This window comes from Scyliorhinus torazame, chromosome 21 (assembly GCF_047496885.1).
Source record: "Scyliorhinus torazame isolate Kashiwa2021f chromosome 21, sScyTor2.1, whole genome shotgun sequence".
Taxonomy (NCBI): Eukaryota; Metazoa; Chordata; class Chondrichthyes; order Carcharhiniformes; family Scyliorhinidae; genus Scyliorhinus; species Scyliorhinus torazame.
The window spans coordinates 80,095,196-80,114,752 of NC_092727.1; the positions used below are offsets into that span (position 1 = coordinate 80,095,196).

The window sequence follows — 19,557 nt, forward strand, 5'->3', positions numbered from 1 at the left end:
ATCAAGAAGCCAGGTGAATTCCTAGGCTCTCCCCTGTTCAATTTCCTGTTGATAGCCCCATGCCTTTTGTCAATCTGATCCCTCCTCTTCATGAAACCACATTCATTGTGTCTTTCAGCATTTTCCCACCTCCCCATGAAACCATCGGGCACACCGATCTGCGGGCCGGCCTCTCTGGCTGGGGGCCTCGTTTCTTCCGCGTCCGTCCATTTAGCCCTACGCCATGTTGCGCCCGGGCCAGCGCATTGAAGGAATCCATTGCGCATGCGCGGATCCCGCGGCGCCCAGTTCGAGCCAGGATCAGCAGCTGGAGTGGCGTGAACCGCTCCAGTGCCCTGCTGGCATCTTTTGCGGGCCAGAATTAGACGTTGGGTCGGCCGGTTCACGCCTTTATAAAACGCGACGGCATTTACAATGGCGTGGACACTCTGCCGCGGGATTAGAGAATCCCGCCCCAGGGATCAGGGCGGATAATGAATTGTGACATCAGGGTGGGAACCAGACTCTGTCAAACGATACGGAGCACCTGAGCTCATCTCACTGCGGGTCATCATCACCTTCCGCCCCAAGGACCAGACCCGCATCTTGAGGCCACCGATGTACTGCACGATGACGCATTGGGAATCGTTATAATAGTTCTCCACGTTGTTTTAGGGTCTCCAGATGGCCACCATCAGCCACGACAGCAGTCGCCCAAGAGTCAGCCCCTCACCCGAGAGTGTGCCTCAAAGGTGGTGGGCACTTGCGAGTGTGCGAGGACGAAGGTGTTGTGCACACTGCCTGGAGACTGGGGGAAGACCGGGGCCGGGGCTGGTGGTCACACATCAACTGCACATTCATCGAGTGGAAGCCCTTCCTAGTGATGAAGGGCACCCTCATGTGCCATTGCTCGGGAGTCCCATCTATCACCCCTGGACTTGGGCCATGCCTGCGATGGCGGCGAATCCCACTGCCCGGGCAACCTGGTGGGTTCGGTCTTAACTGAAGTTGCCGTATGTGCTGCCTGGGCATATAGGGTACCTGTGACAGCATGGATATGCCTGTGAACGGACGTCTGCGAGATCCTAGGCAGTTTCCCACACATTCTGTCCACAAGGCCACCACAGTCAGGCAGATGCCAACCATTCCTGGTTGGACTCTGAAATCCATTGCCTGCAGAGCGTAAAGGGCAGACATGTTAGCATGGTGCATACTACCGTGGCCATCCAGGTCCAACGGACTTGGTGGCGGCCTTGGCTTGCACTGTAGCCCCTGCCCCCGCATGTCCCCCTTCCCGCTCCCACTCCCACAACCAACCACTGGGGTTCCCCCCGACACTCTGTATTCCGCACTGCGCCACTGGCCCCGTTGGTTCCTGGCACCAGCGGGCCTCTAACCCCGTCACCTGTCCCTGCTGGCAGGGGTACCAGTAGCTGCTGCTTCCCATGCCAGCACAACGGTCTGATGCCCTGTCCTTTGCCATCCTGTGGGATCTTCTGAGGCTGTGCTCCTTTGTGGGTCAAGTGGCACCTGATTATGGGGTGGGGGTGATGAGGGGGGCACCATGTCAATGACCGGCGCCATACTTAGTGGCATGCATGCAGTCAGGGCCAATGGATGGGGCTGGACGGAGACCAATAAATGGGTTTATTGATTGGAATTTTGTATATCTGAGTCAGAAGCAGCACCGTCTGTACGACCTGATGCCTCAAATGTGGGGACCTGAGGTAAGCCCTGTGGTGAACCATTGTATTAGGGGATGTAAGGGAGGACCTGCACTACAGGTTCGCCGGTAGCCCCTGCCAGCTGGCTCCGCCCACTAAGAACTGTATAAATATGCATGACCTCCAATGCCCTGACATTTCGCCAGCTGCAGCAGGAGGCCACGCATCTGACTGTAATAAAGCCACAGTTGTACCCAATCTGCGTCTTTGTGCAATTGATTGTGTATCAATTTATTACAGTCAGATTTTTCCACAGAATGGATATCAGAATTAAGCCCGATCGCCTGCAGCTGGATCCGTACTCGCCCAACGCCAGAAAAGACTTTACTCACTGGCTAGCATGTTTTGAGGCTTACATCAACGCTGCAGACCCCGAGCCAACGGAGGCTCAGAAGATAAATGTCCTGTACTCCAGACTGAGATCCAGCGTGTTCCCGTTGATCCAAGACGCCACGAATTACACAAAACCAATGGGACTCCTGTGGTAGTATGCATTAGGGGTCATGTGGGACTGTGAAGCCGTGATGTCATTGGCTGACAGATCCCGGGTCCTGGTTGGCTGTTGACCTCTAGCTCCGCCCTGAAGGCGGAGTATAAGAACCAGGAGTTCTCCCCCGCAGGCCAGTCTGTTACTGAACTGCGGGGAACAAGCCACGCTTAATAAAGCCTCATCGACTTCATCTCTATTCGTCACTTGTGAGTCTTTGTGCACTACAATTTATTATATATCCGCTACCACGGATAACCTCATGATGCTCCACTTCTCCAGCTTCCACCCTAAACACATTAAAGAAGCCACCCCCTATGGACAAGCGCTTCGTATACACAGAATCTGCTCAGACGAGGAGGAGCGTAACAGACATCTACAGACGTTGAAAGATGCCCTCGTACGAACGGGATATGGCACTCGACTCATCGATCGACAGTTCCAACGCGCCACAGCGAAAAACCGGACCGACCTCCTCAGAAGACAAACATGGGACACAACCGACAGAATACCCTTCGTCGTCCAGTACTTCCCCGGAGCGGAGAAACTACGTCATCTTCTTCACAGCCTTCAACACGTCATTGATGACGATGAACATCTTGCCAAGGTCATCCCCACACCCCCACTACTTGCCTTCAAACAACCGCGCAACCTCAAACGAACCATTGTGTGCAGCAAACTACACAGTCTTCAGAACAGTGACCACAACACCACACAACCCTGTCATGGCAATCTCTGCAAGACGTGCCAGATCATCGACATGGATACCACTATTACACGTGAGAACACCACCCACCAGGTACGCGGTACATACTCGTGCGACTCGGCCAACGTTGTCTACCTCATACGCTGCAGGAAAGGATGTCCCGAAGCGTGGTACATTGGCGAGACCATGCAGACGCTGCGACAACGAATGAACGGACATCGCGCAACAATCACCAGGCAGGAATGTTCCCTTCCAGTCGGGGAACACTTCAGCAGTCAAGGGCATTCAGCCTCTGATCTCCGGGTAAGCGTTCTCCAAGGCGGCCTTCAGGACCCGCGACAACGCAGAATCGCCAAGCAGAAACTTATAGCCAAGTTCCGCACACATGAGTGGGATTCATGCCACATTACATTCATCCCCCACCATCTGGCCTGCGAAATCCTACCAACTGTCCTGGCTTGAGACAATTCACACCTCTTTAACCTGGGGTTACCCCATCTCTGGATCTGTAAAGATTTAATCACCTGCTAATCACCTGCTAATGCTCGCATTCCTAGCATTGTTTGGCATCTTTGAATTTGTCTATATATGTGTTTCTGGAACAGACCTCTTCATTCACCTGAGGAAGGAGCAGCGCTCCGAAAGCTAGTGACATCGAAACAAACCTGTTGGACTTTAACCTGGTGTTGTAAGACTTTGTACTGTGCTCACCCCAGTCCAACGCCGGCATCTCCACATCACAATTTATTAAGCGTGCTTAAATGACTATGGAGCTCAGGATCATCCCGGAATGCCTGAGGTCCAGCCCCCACGCAGTGAACTCAGCAGCAGTTTTTAAACACTGGCAGACTTGTTTCGAAGCATACCTCCGAACGGCCCCCGGCCGGGTCACAGAAGACCAGAAACTACAGGTCCTGCACTCAAGGGTAAGCCCGGAAATTTTCCCTCTCATCGAAGACGCAGAGGATTTCCAGACGGCGTTCGCAGCACTAAAGAGCATCTATGTTCGCCCAGTGAACCAGATCTACGCACGCTACCAACTCGCAATGAGACGGCAAAGTCCCGGAGAATCGCTGGATGAATTCTACGCCGCGCTGCTAATTTTGGGACGGGCCTGCAGCTGCCCGCCGGTAAACGCGATTGAACACACGGACATGTTGATTCGCGATGCTTTTGTGGCAGGTATGAACTCTCCCCAAATCCGCCAAAGACTTTTGGAAAAAGAGTCGCTGGGACTCTCAGAGGCACGGGCCCTTGCAGCCTCCCTGGATGTGGCCGCGCGAAACGCCCGCGCGTACGGCCCCGACCGCGCGGCAGCCCCTTGAGCTCCGTGGACCCCCGTCGCGACAAACCCCACCCCACAGGCTTGCGCGGTTCAGACTCCAAGTCGTCCCGGGGGGCCCGCTGCTATTTCTGCGGCCAGGCGAAACACCCCCGGCAGCGCTGCCCGGCCCGCGCAGCGATTTGCAAGAGCTGCGGGAAAAAGGGCCATTTTGCGGCTGTGTGCCGGTCCCGGGAGGTCGCCGCTGTCCCAGGAGAAGAAGGAGTCCTGCGCGTATCTAACGCTCCCCAACCCCCCCAGCGCCCTATGTACGACCCGCAGGCGCAGCCATTTTGGGTCCCGGCCACTGCTGTCCCCGGAGAACAAGGAGTCCTGCGTGTTTCAAACGCTCCCCAACCCCCCCAGCGCCCCATGTGCGACCCGCAGGCGCCACCATTTTGGGTCTCGGCCACCACGAGGGGAGGAGGGGCGCCGCCATCTTGGGACCCCCCAGCCCTGTGCGACGCATGGGGGCGGCTATTTTGTCCACCCCCGCCGCCATCTTGTGACCCCCCAGCCATGTGCGATGCATGGGGGCGGCCATTTTGTTCACCCCCGCCGCCATCTTGGACGGCAACAATGGACCCCAGCATCGACGGCTCAACGGGGGTCGAGGAAGACGCTGAAGCACTACGACCACGTCTGGCCTCAATGACGCTGGACCAAGCACGGCCCCGGACGCTCCAGACGACGACAACAACGGTGCTGATCAGCGGGCACGAGACACCATGCCTGGTCGACTCCGGGAGCACAGAAAGCTTCATCCACCCCGACACGGTAAGACGCTGTTTTTTGACCATCCGTCCCAGTGCGCAAAAGATTTCCCTAGCTGCAGGATCCCACTCCGTACAGATCCAGGGATTCTGCATAGTTACCCTAACGGTGCAGGGGAGGGAGTTCAAAAACTACAAACTAAACGTCCTTCCCCAACTCTGTGCCCCCACCTTGCTGGGATTAGATTTCCAATGCAATCTACAGAGCCTTACGTTCAAATTCGGCGGCCCCATACCCCCACTCACTATCTGCGGCCTCGCTACCCTCAAGGTGCAACCCCCGTCCTTGTTTGCGAACCTCACCCCGGATTGCAAACCCGTCGCCACTAGGAGCAGACGGTACAGCGCCCAGGACCGGACCTTCATTCGGTCCGAAGTCCAGCGGCTACTAAAGGAGGGCATAATCCAGGCCAGCAATAGTCCCTGGAGAGCGCAGGTGGTAGTAGTGAAGACAGGGGAGAAACAAAGGATGGTCATTGACTATAGCCAGACCATCAACAGGTACACACAACTAGACGCGTACCCTCTCCCCCGCATATCTGACATGGTCAATCGGATTGCCCAGTATAAAGTCTTCTCCACCGTGGACCTCAAGTCCGCCTACCATCAGCTCCCCATCCGCCCAAGTGACCGCAAGTACACAGCCTTCGAGGCAGACGGGCGATTATACCATTTCCTACGGGTCCCTTTTGGCGTCACAAACGGGGTCTCGGTCTTCCAACGAGAGATGGACTGAATGGTTGATCAACACGGGTTGCAGGCCACGTTCCCGTATCTCGACAATGTAACCATCTGCCGCCACGATCAGCAGGACCACAACGCCAACCTCCAAAAATTCCTCCAGACCGCTAAAGCCTTGAACCTCACATACAACGAGGACAAGTGCGTTTTTAGCACAAACCGGCTAGCCATTTTGGGATATGTAGTGCGCAATGGAATAATAGGCCCCGACCCCGAACGTATGCGCCCCCTCATGGAATTTGCCCTCCCTCACTGCTCAAAAGCCCTAAAACGCTGCCTGGGGTTCTTTTCATATTACGCCCAGTGGGTCCCCCAGTACGCAGACAAGGCCCGCCCCCTGATACAGACCACGACCTTCCCTCTGTCGACAGAGGCTTGCCAGGCCTTCAGCCGCATCAAAGCGGATATCGCAAAGGCCACGATGTGCGCCATCGACGAGTCCCTCCCCTTCCTGGTCGAGAGCGACGCCTCCGATGTAGCTCTAGCGGCCACCCTTAACCAAGCGGGCAGACCCGTGGCCATCTTCTCCCGAACCCTCCACGCCTCAGAAATCCGCCACTCATCAGTGGAAAAGGAACCCCAAGCCATAGTGGAAACTGTGCGACATTGGAGGCATTACCTGGCCGGCAGGAGATTCACTCTCCCCACTGACCAACGGTCGGTAGCTTTCATGTTCGATAATGCACAGCGGGGCAAAATTAAAAATGACAAGATCTTAAGGTGGAGGATCGAGCTCTCCACCTTCAACAACGAGATCTTGTACCGTCCCGGAAAGCTGAACGAGCTGTCCGATGCCCTATCCCGCGGCACATGTGCCAACACACAAATAGACCGTCTCCAAGCCCTCCACGAGGATTTCTGCCACCCGGGGGTCACTCGGTTCTCCCATTTTATAAAGTCCCGCAACCTCCCCTACTCTGTGGAGGAGGTCCGTACAGTCACCGGGAACTGCCACATCTGCGCAGAGTGCAAACCGCACTTTTTCAGGCCAGATAGAGCGCACCTGATCAAGGCTTCCCGTCCCTTTGAACGCCTCAGTCTGGATTTCAAAGGGCCCCTCCCCTCCACCGACCGCAACACATACTTCCTGAACGTGGTGGACGAGTACTCCCGTTTCCCCTTCGCCATCCCCTGCTCTGACATGACAGCGGCCACAGTCATTAAAGCCCTTAACACCATATTCACACTGTTCGGTTGCCCCGCATACGTCCATAGCGACAGGGGGTCCTCCTTCATGAGTGACGAGCTGCGCCAGTTCCTGCTCAGCAAGGGTATAGCCTTGAGCAGGACGACCAGCTACAACCCCCGGGGGAACGGGCAAGTAGAGAGGGAGAACGGCACGGTCTGGAAGACCATCCTACTGGCCCTACGGTCCAGGGATCTCCCAGTTTCACGGTGGCAGGAGGTCCTCCCGGACGCCCTCCACTCCATCCGGTCGCTACTGTGTACTACTACTAACCAAACGCCTCATGAGCGCCTCCTTGTCTTCCCCAGGAAGTCCTCCTCTGGAACGTCGCTGCCGACCTGGCTGGCGGCCCCAGGACCCATCTTGCTCCGGAAACATGTGCGGGCGCACAAGTCGGATCCGTTGGTCGAGAGGGTTCACCTCCTGCACGCGAACCCGCAGTACGCCTACGTGGAGTACCCCGACGGCCGACAGGACACGGTCTCCCTGCGAGATCTGGCGCCCGCCGGCAACACGCACACCCCCCCGACACCTATCACCCCCTCCCTGCCACCGGCGCACCCCGCGACAGCCCCCTTCCCGGGAGGATCGGTCCTCCTCCCAGGTCCGACCAGAAGTGAAGCTGAAGCAGAAACCGTAAAGCTCCCGGAGGCGACAACACTGGAACAAGCACCACCACCACCAGGGCTGAGGCGATCGATAAGGACGACCAGACCGCCCGACCGACTTGTGGCATCGGTGTAACACTAGAATGTTGTGGACTTTATCGAGAATTTTTTTCCCTTTTTCCCTCTTACGAATACTGTAAATAGTTCAAAACAAAAAGAAATACCCTGTACATACTGTGATGACATGCAAAAGTTTTTCCTCCCAGGACCAGCCTTGTAAACCTCTACCACCATGCGAAGCACCACCCCGCCGGGTTCATTTTTAACAAGTGGTGAATGTGGTAGTATGCATTAGGGGTCATGTGGGACTGTGAAGCCGTGATGTCATTGGCTGACAGATCCCGGGTCCTGGTTGGCTGTTGACCTCTAGCTCCGCCCTGAAGGCGGAGTATAAGAACCAGGAGTTCTCCCCCGCAGGCCAGTCTGTTACTGAACTGCGGGGAACAAGTCACGCTTAATAAAGCCTCATCGACTTCATCTCTATTCGTCTCTCGTGAGTCTTTGTGCGCTACAAGATGCCACGAATTACACAAAAGCAATGGGACTCCTTAAAGAACACTACGCGCAGAAGGCGAATACGCTCTTCGCCAGGCATGTACTCGCCACCCGCTCGCAACTACCTGGTGAGTCCATCGAAGACATCTGGCGTGCCCTGATTCCACTCGTCCGAGACTGTGACTGTCAGGCCGTTATGGCCGCCGAACACGCGAACCACCTCATGCGCGACGCTTTCGTGACGGGGATTGCGTCGGACCGCATCCAAGAATGATTACTGGAAGGGGCCACGCTCGAACTGGCGGAGACGAAAACCTTGGCGCTCTCCATGACGGTTGCATCCCGTAATGTGCAATCTTACCCCTCCCGCCACGCTGCCCATCCTTCTACCCCTTCCTACCCCTCCTGGACCCCGCCGACGACCTCCTCAGCTGGGGCCCTGCCTTCCCAAAACGCCTGCGCTGCATGCCGATCCGCGCACCCCGGGGGTCCCCGCTGCTACTTCTGCGGTCAGCAGAAGCACATCCGCCAAAACTTCCCGGCCCGCACTGCCGTTTGTAAATCCTACAGTAAAAAGGGCCACTTCGCGGCTGTGTGCCAGGCCCCGCAGTCGCTGCGATCGCACCCGCTATCGTCCCCTCCCCAACGCCAGATGCACAATGGGAGCCGCCATCTTCTCCTCCCGGGGCCATGTACGACCAATGGGCGCCGCTATCTTGTCCCCCTTCGGCCACGTGCGCCCCATGGACGCCGCCATCTTGTCCTGACCCCGCAATGTGCGCACCATGGGCGCCGCCATCTTGTCCCGACCCCGCAATGTGCGCACCTTGGGCGCCGCCATCTTGTCCCCCACAGGGTCTCCGGACATCCCAAGATCGGAACCGCACACGCTCGCCACCCGAAGCATCCGACGGCTACCCGCAGCTCGCTTCGATGACGCTGGACCAATCTTGTCCGCACAACCTGGCCACCGTGTCGACGATGGTGAAAATCAACGGCCACGCGACCTCGTGCCTGCTGGACTCCGGGAGCACCGAAAGCTTTGTACACCCAGATACGGTAAGGCGCTGCTCCCTCACGGTCCATCCTGCCAATCAAAGGATCGCCCTAGCCTTCAGATCTCACTCCTTCCCGATCTGAGGCTTCTGTACAGTCACCCTCACTGTCCAGGGCGTAGAATTTAGTAACTTCCGCCTCTATGTCCCTCCTAATCTCTGCGCTGCACTCCTGTTGGGCCTGGACTTCCTGTGCAATCTCCAGAGCCTCACCCTCAAATTCGGCGGGCCCTTAACCCCTCTTGCCGTTTGCGGCCTCGCGACCCGCAACGTCGATCCCCCCTCCCTTTTTGCCAATCCAACTGCGGATTGCAAGCCCGTTGCCACCAGGAGTAGACGGTTCAGCATCCAGGACAAGACCTTCATCAGGTCTGAAGTCCAGCGGCTTCTTAAGGAGGGTATTATCGAGGCCAGCAACAGCCCCTGGAGAGCCCAAGTGGTAGTGGTTAAAACTGGGGAGAAACGCAGGATGGTCGTGGACTACAGCCACACCATCAATCGGTACACGCAGCTCGACGCGTACCCCCTCCCACGCATATGTGATACGGTCAATCAGATTGCACAGTACCGGGTCTTCTCAACAATTGGCCTGAAATCCGCCTACCACCAGCTCCCCATCCGGAAGTCGGACCGGCCATACACGGCCTTCGAGGCGGACGGTCGCCTCTACCACTTCCTTAGGGTCTCTTTCGGCGTCACAAATGGGGTCTCGGTCTTCCAAAGGGAGATGGACCGAATGGTCGACCAGTACGGTTTGCAGGCCACCTTTCCGTACTTAGATAATGTCACCATGTGCGGCCATGACCAGCAGGACCACGATGTCAACCTCGATAAATTCCTCCGCACTGCCACTCTTCTCAACCTCACCGATAACAAAGAGAAGTGTGTGTTCAGCACGACCCGGTTAGCCATTCTCGGCTATATAGTCCAAAATGGACTATTCGAGCCCGACCGCATGCCCCCCCTCATAGAGCTTCCCCTCCCCCACTGCCCCAAGGCCCTCAAACGCTGCCTGGGGTTCTTTGCCAGTGGGTCCCAAACTATGCGGACAAGGCCCCGCCCACTCATTCAGTCCACCCTATTCCCCCTCGCGGCCGAGGCACAACACGCTTTCGCCCGCATCAGAGCAGACATCGCCAAGGCCGGGATGCGCGCAGTGGACGAGTCACTGCCTTTTCAAGTAGAAAGCGACGCTTCAGACATCTAAACCAGGAAGGCAGACCCGTGGCAGTCTTTTCCCGCACGCTTCATGCCTCTGAGATTCGACACTCATCCGTCGAAAAGGAGGCCCAAGCTATCGTTGAAGCTGTGCAGCATTGGAGGCATTACCTGGCCGGTAAGAGATTCACTCTCCTTACGGACCAAAGGTCGGTAGCCTTCATGTTCAATAACACACAGCGGGGCAAGATCAAAAATGATAAAATCTTGCGGTGGAGAATTGAGCTCTCCACCTATAATTACGAGATTTTGTATCGCCCCGGTAAACTCAATGAGCCCCCAGACACCCTCTCCCGAGGTACATGTGCCAGCGCACAAGTGGACCAACTCCGGGCCCTACACGACAGTCTTTGTCACCCGGGGGTCACTCGATTGTACCATCTGGTCAAAGCTCGCAATCTGCCCTACTCCGTCGAGGAAGTAAGGACAGTCACCAGGGACTGCCAGGTCTGTGCAGAGTGCAAGCCGCACTTCTACCGGCCAAACCGTGCACGCCTGGTGAAGGCTTCCCGCCGCTTTGAACGCCTTAGCATGGATTCCAAAGGGCCCCTCCCCTTCACCGACCGTAACACATACATTCTCAGTGTGGTCGATGAGTACTCCAGATTTCCCTTCGCCATCCCATGCCCCGATATGACGTTTGCCACCGTCATCAAGGCCCTCAGCACCACCTTCGCTCTGTTCGGTTTCCCCGCCTACATCCACAGTGACAGGGGATCCTCATTCATGAACGATGAGCTGCGTCAGTTCCTGCTCAGCAGGGATATAGCCTCCAGCAGGATGACCAGCTACAACCCCTGGGGAAACGGGCAAGTAGAACGGGAGAATGAGACGGTTTGGAGGGCCGTCCAGCTGGCCCTACGGTCCAGGAACCTCCCAGCCTCTCGCTGGCAGGAGGTCTGCCCTGAAGCTCTACACTCCATCCGTCACTATTGTGCACCGCCACTAATAACACACCTCATGAACGTGTTTTTACCTTCCCCAGGAAGTCTACATCCGGCTCGCAGCTCCAGGACCGGTCCTTCTCCGTAGGCACATCCGACTCCACAAGGCGGACCCCTTGGTGGACAGGGTTCACCTGCTCCACGCCAACCCTCAATATGCCTATGTTGAGTTCCCCGACGACCGCCAAGATACTGTCTCACTCAGGGACCTGGCACCGTCATGTTCCACCCCAACACACACCCCTACCCATGCCCCCCACCGCGCCGCCAACATTGACCCCACCAGGCCACCCCCCCCCCCCCTTTTCCGCACAAGAGGACGAAGAGGACTTCGGCACGCTCCCGGAGTTCCCCGATGACTGGCCAGCATCAGCACCGCCACCACCGCCATCGGTGTCACCTCCACCACCGCCAGCACTGACTTCGCCGCCACCGTTACGCCGCTCCCAACGAAGCACCAAAGCACCAGACTGGCTGAACCTTTGACGGACTCCGGACCGTCAACATGGACTTTTTCTTTTTTTTCTTACCACTGTACATAATTGCACTATTTGTATATAATTCACATCACCCCCGCCGGACTCATTTGTAACAGGGGGTGAATCTGGTGAACCACTGTATTAGGGGATGTAAGGTAGGACCTGCACTACAGGTTCACCGGTAGCCCCTGCCGGCTGACTCCGCCCACGGAGAACTGTATTAACATGCATGACCTCCAGTGCCCTGCCATTTCGCCAGCTGCAGCAGGAGGCCACGCATCTGACTGTAATAAAGCCACAGTTGTACCCAATCTGCGGCTTTGTGCAATTGATTGCGCATCAAGCCCTGTGTTGGGCCTCATGGTGGTGGTTGGGTGAACTGATGACACCCGTTACCCTATTGGTAGAGGAGGGGAAAGGGTGGAGCAGCGAATGCAGTGGGTTTGGGGGGAATCCTCCTGTAATACCTGGATCCACAGAAGCAATAACATAAACATTGAAAACAAGCCGAGAGTGATGTCAGGGCTTGATGATGGAATTCTTCCCACCCAGGGTTGCATTTTTGGGCCCCTCCGGGGACAGTATCGGAGGCTAAGGAGGTCTGAAATGATGAGTCTGGCCAGTATGTCAGGATCCTGAATCCATTCCTGGCATCTGCTATTTAGGTCAAAGCAGATTTGAGGCCAGGAAAGGTCAACAAGGCCCTCCGGAAGTGCCAGGTAATTAGTTTGTTAAAAACCTCATTCAGGACTAATAATGGAGGCCGACGGGGATTAAACCTACTGTAGCTCTAATGAGTATTCCCTTTTCCACTTTTCACAATGGCAGCAGTGGCCTTCCTGGGTGAGAATAATTAGGTGCCACCGGGAAACCCGCCGGCGGAGAATTCAGCCCAGAGTTGATGTTTCAAGTCCAAAATGAATCTTTTGCACTGAAGGAAGGTACCTTCTGGTCTGAGGGAGAGTTATATGTGTCCATTGCCCCAAGTGAACCAAAATTGAAGTGTCCCAGGTCAGATTTTTAAAACCACCGTGTTCCTCCTGTTGGTTTAAATTGGATTTGAAAACAGGTCCCAGAGACCCAAGATGAATATTCATTGGTCCCGGTTATCAAAGTCGATTCTCCCGATGACCTGGTATTGATGTATCTGTTGTTTGTCAGGAATTGTTAAAAATCTGTATTTAAACATGGGGTCAGGGATTTATTGCAAAGCAATGGAATGGTGATTAGAACTCAGCCTTTCACAGTTTGATAGTGAAAGAGGATGGTGGGGGTGGTGGTTGGAGCAGCGATCTCACTCCTGACCCACCTCCTGCCCCTGGGAGTACTCAGTGCTGTTGCCATAGCGAGAGTGACAAATTAAATAGCAGTGTAATCCTTCACTTTGACAACGCCAAGAGCACACAGGAACAGTTCAAGACCCTTTGTAAGCAGCCCCAGATGACTTCACACAACATTGCTGTGTGCTCGAGTGAAGGTCCCGGATTCTCACCGGTTTAGGGCAAACACATTAGTCAAAAAAACGATAATAATAAGAAAAAGTGCTGGAAGAACTCAAGAGAACACGTGTTTCTCGGCGACACGCCGTCGCTGGTAGAGGGATTCTACGTTCCCGCCACTGCCCAGTGGGATTTTCCATTGTAGCCACCCCACGCCACCGGGAAACCCGCAGGTGGGGGTGCGCTGCTGGCGGAACAGAGAATCCCGCCGGCGGAGAATTCAGCCCAAAGTTGATGTTTCAAGTCCAAAATGAATCTTTTGCACTGAAGGAAGGTACCTTCTGTTCTCATAGAATTTACAGTGCAGAAGGAGGCCATTCAGCCTATCGAGTCTGCACCGGCTCTTGGAAAGAGCACCCTACCCAAGGCCACACCTCCACTCTATCCCCGTAATCCAGTAACCCCACCCAACACTAAGGGCAATTTTGGACACTAACGGCAATTTATCATGGCCAATCCACCTAACCTGCACATCTTTTGGACTGTGGGAGTAAACCGGAGCACCCGGAGGAAACCCACGCACACACGGGGAGGATGTGCAGACTCCGCACAGACAGTGACCCAAGCCGGCATCAAACCTGGGACCCTGGAGCTGTGAAGCAATTGTGCTATCCACAATGCTACCGTGCTGCCCGTTCTGAGGGAGAGTAATATTTAAGTTGAAGCTTTAACCGTTTCCTGCTCTTTAGGTATTGTCAGGCTTGCTGAGGATCTCCAGCTCTTCCTTTTTGCATTTCAAATTTTTAGCATTGCAGTATTTTTATTTTAGTCGAAGCACCGTGGGCTGGATTCTCTGATTGTGAGGCTGTCCTCACGCTGGGGTGGGAATGGTTGCTTTTTACGCCTGAAAATCCGGCGCAAAACGGTCACCGATCCTCCGTGTAGCTGGGGGCTAGCAGGCAGGCAGCGTAGAGCACCCGACTCTAGCTGCAGTTACAGCTGGAGAATTGTTGGATCCGTGGCTGTGCATGCGCACGGTGGCCTGCAGCGGCTGCATCGTACAACATGGCAGCGGCTGCTTGCGGACCCGGCCTACAAAATAGTGCCGCCCCCTTTGGCTGGCTCGCGCACCCTGGACCACCCCCCCACAGTGTCCCCAGTCCCTGACAAAGTTCCCCCTGCCCGTGGATCGGCCTTCCCCCGACTGTGGCGCCGCTGGACTGAGTCCGCCACGGCCACGCCGAGTTCCCGATAGGAAGAGACCACACGCGACCGACGCAGTTGGGAATTCGGCCGGTACGGCGCTTTGGAGGGGGTGGAGCATCGCAAAAGCCACACCGCCCCCAATTTGGTCGGGAACTTTGATTCTCCGGCCGATTGACGAACGTGATTTTGGCGTCGGCGACCTGAGAATCCATCTCCAAGTTTCCATGTTGGAACAGCCTTGAAGATATTATGAAGTAGAAACCATGCTTTTTAATACTTAGATTTGGTTCCAGATTTCAACCCTCGTCCCTGCTCACTTGACAGGCTCTGCTATGGCTGCTCCTTGCCCTGGTGTCCATTCATCACATCTGAGCCTAGGAGGTGCACACGAGGCTATTTGTGGATTTACCAAGACCAAACCTAAATCTGTCATCACCCTATCATCTACACATGAATTTTCTGAATAGAATCAAGTGGGAATGAGACAGAAACTGGACTCCAGCTGATTTATTTTCTCTTTGAAGTGGCTTCACGACCCATAGCCACCCACCTAGTAACCACTATGGGCAGGTATCAGGAGGCATGCGGTGATGAAAAAAAAGGCTCCTAGCAATCCATTAGTGTTCTTACTCATTTACACTTATGTTATGACACCCTGGGCTGGGGTCAATTCCAGCTCCCTTGCCCCGGAGCCGCAACAAAATTTAATTGACCAATAATTCTTAGAAAAATACCCAAAGTATTTGTCTGCCCAATAATTACAGTCACCAGGTTTGTAAATTTTAAACACAATTACTTTTTTATTCATAACAAGAACTATAATGAAATATGCAGCAAATACACTGGTTAACTATCAACTAATTTCTAACCTCCCCACTTTAACTTGCCCCACCCTCGACACACACATACACACACACCCGACAAGCAAACACAGAGGGCAAGAGAGGGGTGAAATAATAAATAAAAGTAAAAGATAAAAGTCTTTGTTTCAGATTGTTGTTTCTAGCACACTGACCTTCAAACTAGGCTTTCAGGTTGAGATTTCTGTTTTCAGTCTGTTATGGTTTTCAGTGTAGATTCATTCGGGTCTCTGCAGTTTCAGAAATACGGCAGCTTTTCTGGATAAAACACAAGAGAGAGAGAGGGTCCTTTCTACTGAGTGTCCAGGATTTAAACTCTGCTTTCCTTCGGTCTGTGGAAATCATCCCACTCAGGCAGGATCCAATCACCACCTGTTACCAAGCAGAATTTATTGGCCAACAGCTAATCAATAAAATCGAGTCCAACCCCATCTCTCAGGTGCCACATATTCTGGGTTTTGTTCTCCAAAGCTAGCAGGTGTACTATGTTGTATCTTTTGAATTCCTTTCTTACCCTGCTTGACTTAAAGGTATATGTTCATTAAGCATCAATGGATCAAAATGTTAACAGCAAAAATAAAGAAAGGGGCAATAAGAGAATTAACAGGAAGGACCCTTACACTTAATGCAGAAAAAAACTCATTCATGAAACCCATTCAAGTCTCATCGAGCGGTTAATCTGTTATAAAAAACAAATAAACTTCTATTCAGTTACACATCAAAGACAGCTAATCTTTTAAAAGCCTCTTAAAACTGTCAGTCAAAGTATGAGCTCAGCCCCACTTTTAATCTTATCTTCGACACCTGGGGTCAGCTTGGCCTGTGGTTGGAGGTTCTGAGTTGCCCTGTTCCAGATGTTGGTCATGAGGGGTTGGGGTGGCCAAGTCAGTTTTATAGAACATAGAGCATACAGTACAGAAGGAGGCCATTCGGCCCGTTGAGTCTGCACCGACCCACTTAAGCCCTCACTTCCACCCTATCCCCGTAACCCAATAACCCCTCCTAACCTTTTTGGTCACTAAGGGCAATTTATCATGGCCAATCCACCTAACCTGCACGTCTTTGGACTGTGGGAGGAAACCGGAGCACCTGGAGGAAACCCAAGCAGCCATGGGGAGAACGTGCAGACTCCGCACAGACAGTGCCCAGCAGGGAATCGAATCTGGGACCCTGGCGCTGTGAAGCCACAGTGCTATCCACTTGTGCTACCGTGCTGGCCACCTAGCACAGATTTTATCCTAAATGTTTTGGTGAGATGTAATGGTGGAAGTAATGATGTCTCATGCTTCAATCATTGGTCTCCTTCAGAGATCCTAAAGGGTGTCCATTGATCCTGATCCTTCCTCATCCATGAACGGCACGGTAGCACAGTGGTTAGCACTGTTGCTTCACAGCGCCAGGGACCCGGGCTAGATTCCCGGCTTGGGTCACTGTCTGTGTAGAGTCTGCACGTTCTCCTTGTGTCGATGTGGGATTCCTCGGGATGCTCCGGTTTCCTCCCACAAGTTCTGAAAGACGTGCTTGTTAGGTGAATTGGATATTCTGAATTCTCCCTCTGTGTGCCCGAACAGACTTCGGAGTCTGGAAACTAGGGGAGTTTCACAGTAACCGCACAGTTCAAAGATGTGCAGGTTAGGTGGATTGGCCATGCTAAATTGCCCCTTAGTGTCCCAAAGGTTAGGTGGGGTTGCTGGATTACAGTGATGGGGTGGAGGGGAGGGCTTTGGTAGGGTGTTCTTTCCAAGGGCCAGTGCAGACATGATGGGCCGAATGGCCTCCTTCTGCATTGTAATTTCTACGATTCCATGATTCATTGCAGTGTTAATGTAAGCCTATTTGTGACACTATTAAAGATTATTATTATTATTTAAATTTCTTCGTGTGCCAGTGAAGAAGTCTTTATCCTGAGGACTGCCCTGCATTCAGTTGTTGTCTGGACTTTGCTCCCTGTTGATCATGTTGCTGTCTGCTTGATGAGGAAACCTCTGCAGACACGGGGAGAATGTACAAACTCCGCACAGAAAGTCACCCAAGGCTGGAATCAAACAGGGTCCCTGGCACTGTGAGACAACAGTGCTAACCACTGTTCCGCCATGCCGGGTGGGATGTGGGTGAGATGACCTGTACCGTTGTCATCCTGATTTAACAAGTTCATTTCATGAATGTTGAATTTGGGATTTGTGCACAGACTTTATCCTAAATGTTCAAAAGGAAGGTGGGCAGAGCTGAAATGGGGTGAGGGGTGGAAGGTTGGGGTTGGAAGGGTTAGTTTATCCTCGCCATGATCGAGAAAGGCACCCCTCAGTTAAAGCTAATCAGTTTCATTTATTTCCTTACCTTTTTCTTTTACTTTTGTTGTTTAGCATCCGTTCTTTAATGGGCCCAGGCAGACTGTATGCTATCCAGATGAGGAGTGGGTTTATCTGACTTTTCCTTTGGGTCGAGTTCATCTTTTCTCCTGAAATGCGTCTCCCTGTTTGGTTGTTTTACCCAACGGGTGGTTTCTGGTATTCGGGTCTCTATTTCCCACTCCCCTTTCTCCTTTCGTAAGTCTCAATGGGAGACGCAGGGTTTTGAGGCTCGAGGCCTGAGTTTTACTTGGACATGTCTTCTCTTTGTAGTATTGGAACTATTTGATGGTTGTCTGTTCTGCCCTGGGCCGTGATAGGGGTTGGATTGTGTTGTGGGGTATCGATGTAATGTGATTGCCCCCTAGCACTGGGGTTCTTGTGGATTTTATATTACTCTGTAGTCTTTCTTTGAAGTGATGGGCATGATGTAACTTTGCTGTTTATCACGAGACGATATCCTGTTTTTGTGCTGACTGGTCTTGTATTCGTGAAGGGAACATGTTGGGGATGCTTGTAATGACTTCTGTGACGAGCTGTACCTGGTTTACATTGATACCTTTGGCTTATTTTTCCTTGTTTTATCTGTGCTGTTTGTAAAAATTTCAATAAAAATATATATTTTTAAACTTAGTCTCATTGCCAATGGTCCAGCAGATTTCTCATTTGTGCCTGGGTGATTCACCTTTCCCCGACTGGTGAAAATTTTATTGGTCAGAAATGGGAGTTGGACATCCGAATCCGTGTCCCGCCAACCATTTTAAAGAAATATGAAGTGTTCCCGACTCCGCAAAAATCTGGCCAATAGAGTCTACAACTAGTGAGGCCAGGAATTTATCACGGGAAGCTTTGGATCAACCAGTCACATTCATCACTTTACAAGGACAGCCTTGATGGAAGCAGTCACCAGCCTGGATTACTATGGCGATTGTAACCTCACACCAACCACTTTTCTGCAGTCGTGAACAGTCTGAAGTTAAATGTTATAGAGCACAGAGACAGAGACGTTAATGGATTTGAGATAACTAAGGCCTGAAATTGAGCATTAATCTCAGAAAGCTTTCACATTCCTGCCGAGTTTCAGACTGTGATACCCAAACAGTCATGCATAATTAGCCCTTCTGCAGACAAACTCCATCAATGCGTGCAAATTATACGAAAGGCTTTACTAGTTGACGCCCTCCTCCAGGTGTAGCACGACCCCCACAGACCAGAGAGCTTCAATAACTGGGCTGTACTAGATTAGCTGAACTCAAACAGCAGGGATTCGATAATTAGCCTGGTGTCCCTGGGCAACGGAGCGACTCCCATGACTGGGAATGTGACGCTGTTTCAGTGCAGACGAAGGTTGCAGTCCTGTGCTGGCAGGAATCAAATCAATGCACTTGAAGGTTTAGTAAAATATACATTTTGAATAGACCCCATTTGTGGCCACATTCGAGGCCCCAGGAAGATACAGGTTTTGGATTTTGGGCATCTCCTCGATTCATCCCCCAACCTATGGCTACAATCTCACCCCATTTATGCTGTTATTCATTGCACAACACCAAAAGCATCTGTATCCCATTGCTCTTTACCTACCTCCAGTAACAGTCCCCATCAAAATTTCCTTGGCCCTGCTAAATACTGCGATGCCAAAGTTGCACAGGAAACATTGCTGTTTGGATAGTGAAGCTTTAAACAGGAACCGAATCTCCATTGGGTGATAAAGTGAAACTCTGCCCTCTCTATTACCTAAAACATTCACTTCCTCCACCACCTTAAGCATTCATTCCCTCCGCCACCAAGGCAGAGTGGCAGCATTGTTTGACAGCACTTTCCAAACTTGTGATCTCCAGAAGGACAAGGGCAACAGACACATGGGAACACCACCGCCTGAAATTTCCCCTCCGTGCCACGCACCATCCTTCATTGTCACTGGGTAAAAA

The 19,557-nt window shown here is 53.1% G+C and overlaps 1 long non-coding RNA gene across 1 annotated transcript in view; it reads right to left on the reverse strand.

The window, feature by feature from the left end:
• LOC140397991 (uncharacterized) overlaps positions 1-19,557 on the reverse strand; it is a 288,188-nt gene that overhangs the window by 32,448 nt on the left and 236,183 nt on the right. The window contains exon 2 of the long non-coding RNA XR_011937374.1: positions 15,437-15,539. This is a non-coding gene — a long non-coding RNA (uncharacterized lncRNA). The remainder of the gene's footprint in view (positions 1-15,436; positions 15,540-19,557) is intronic.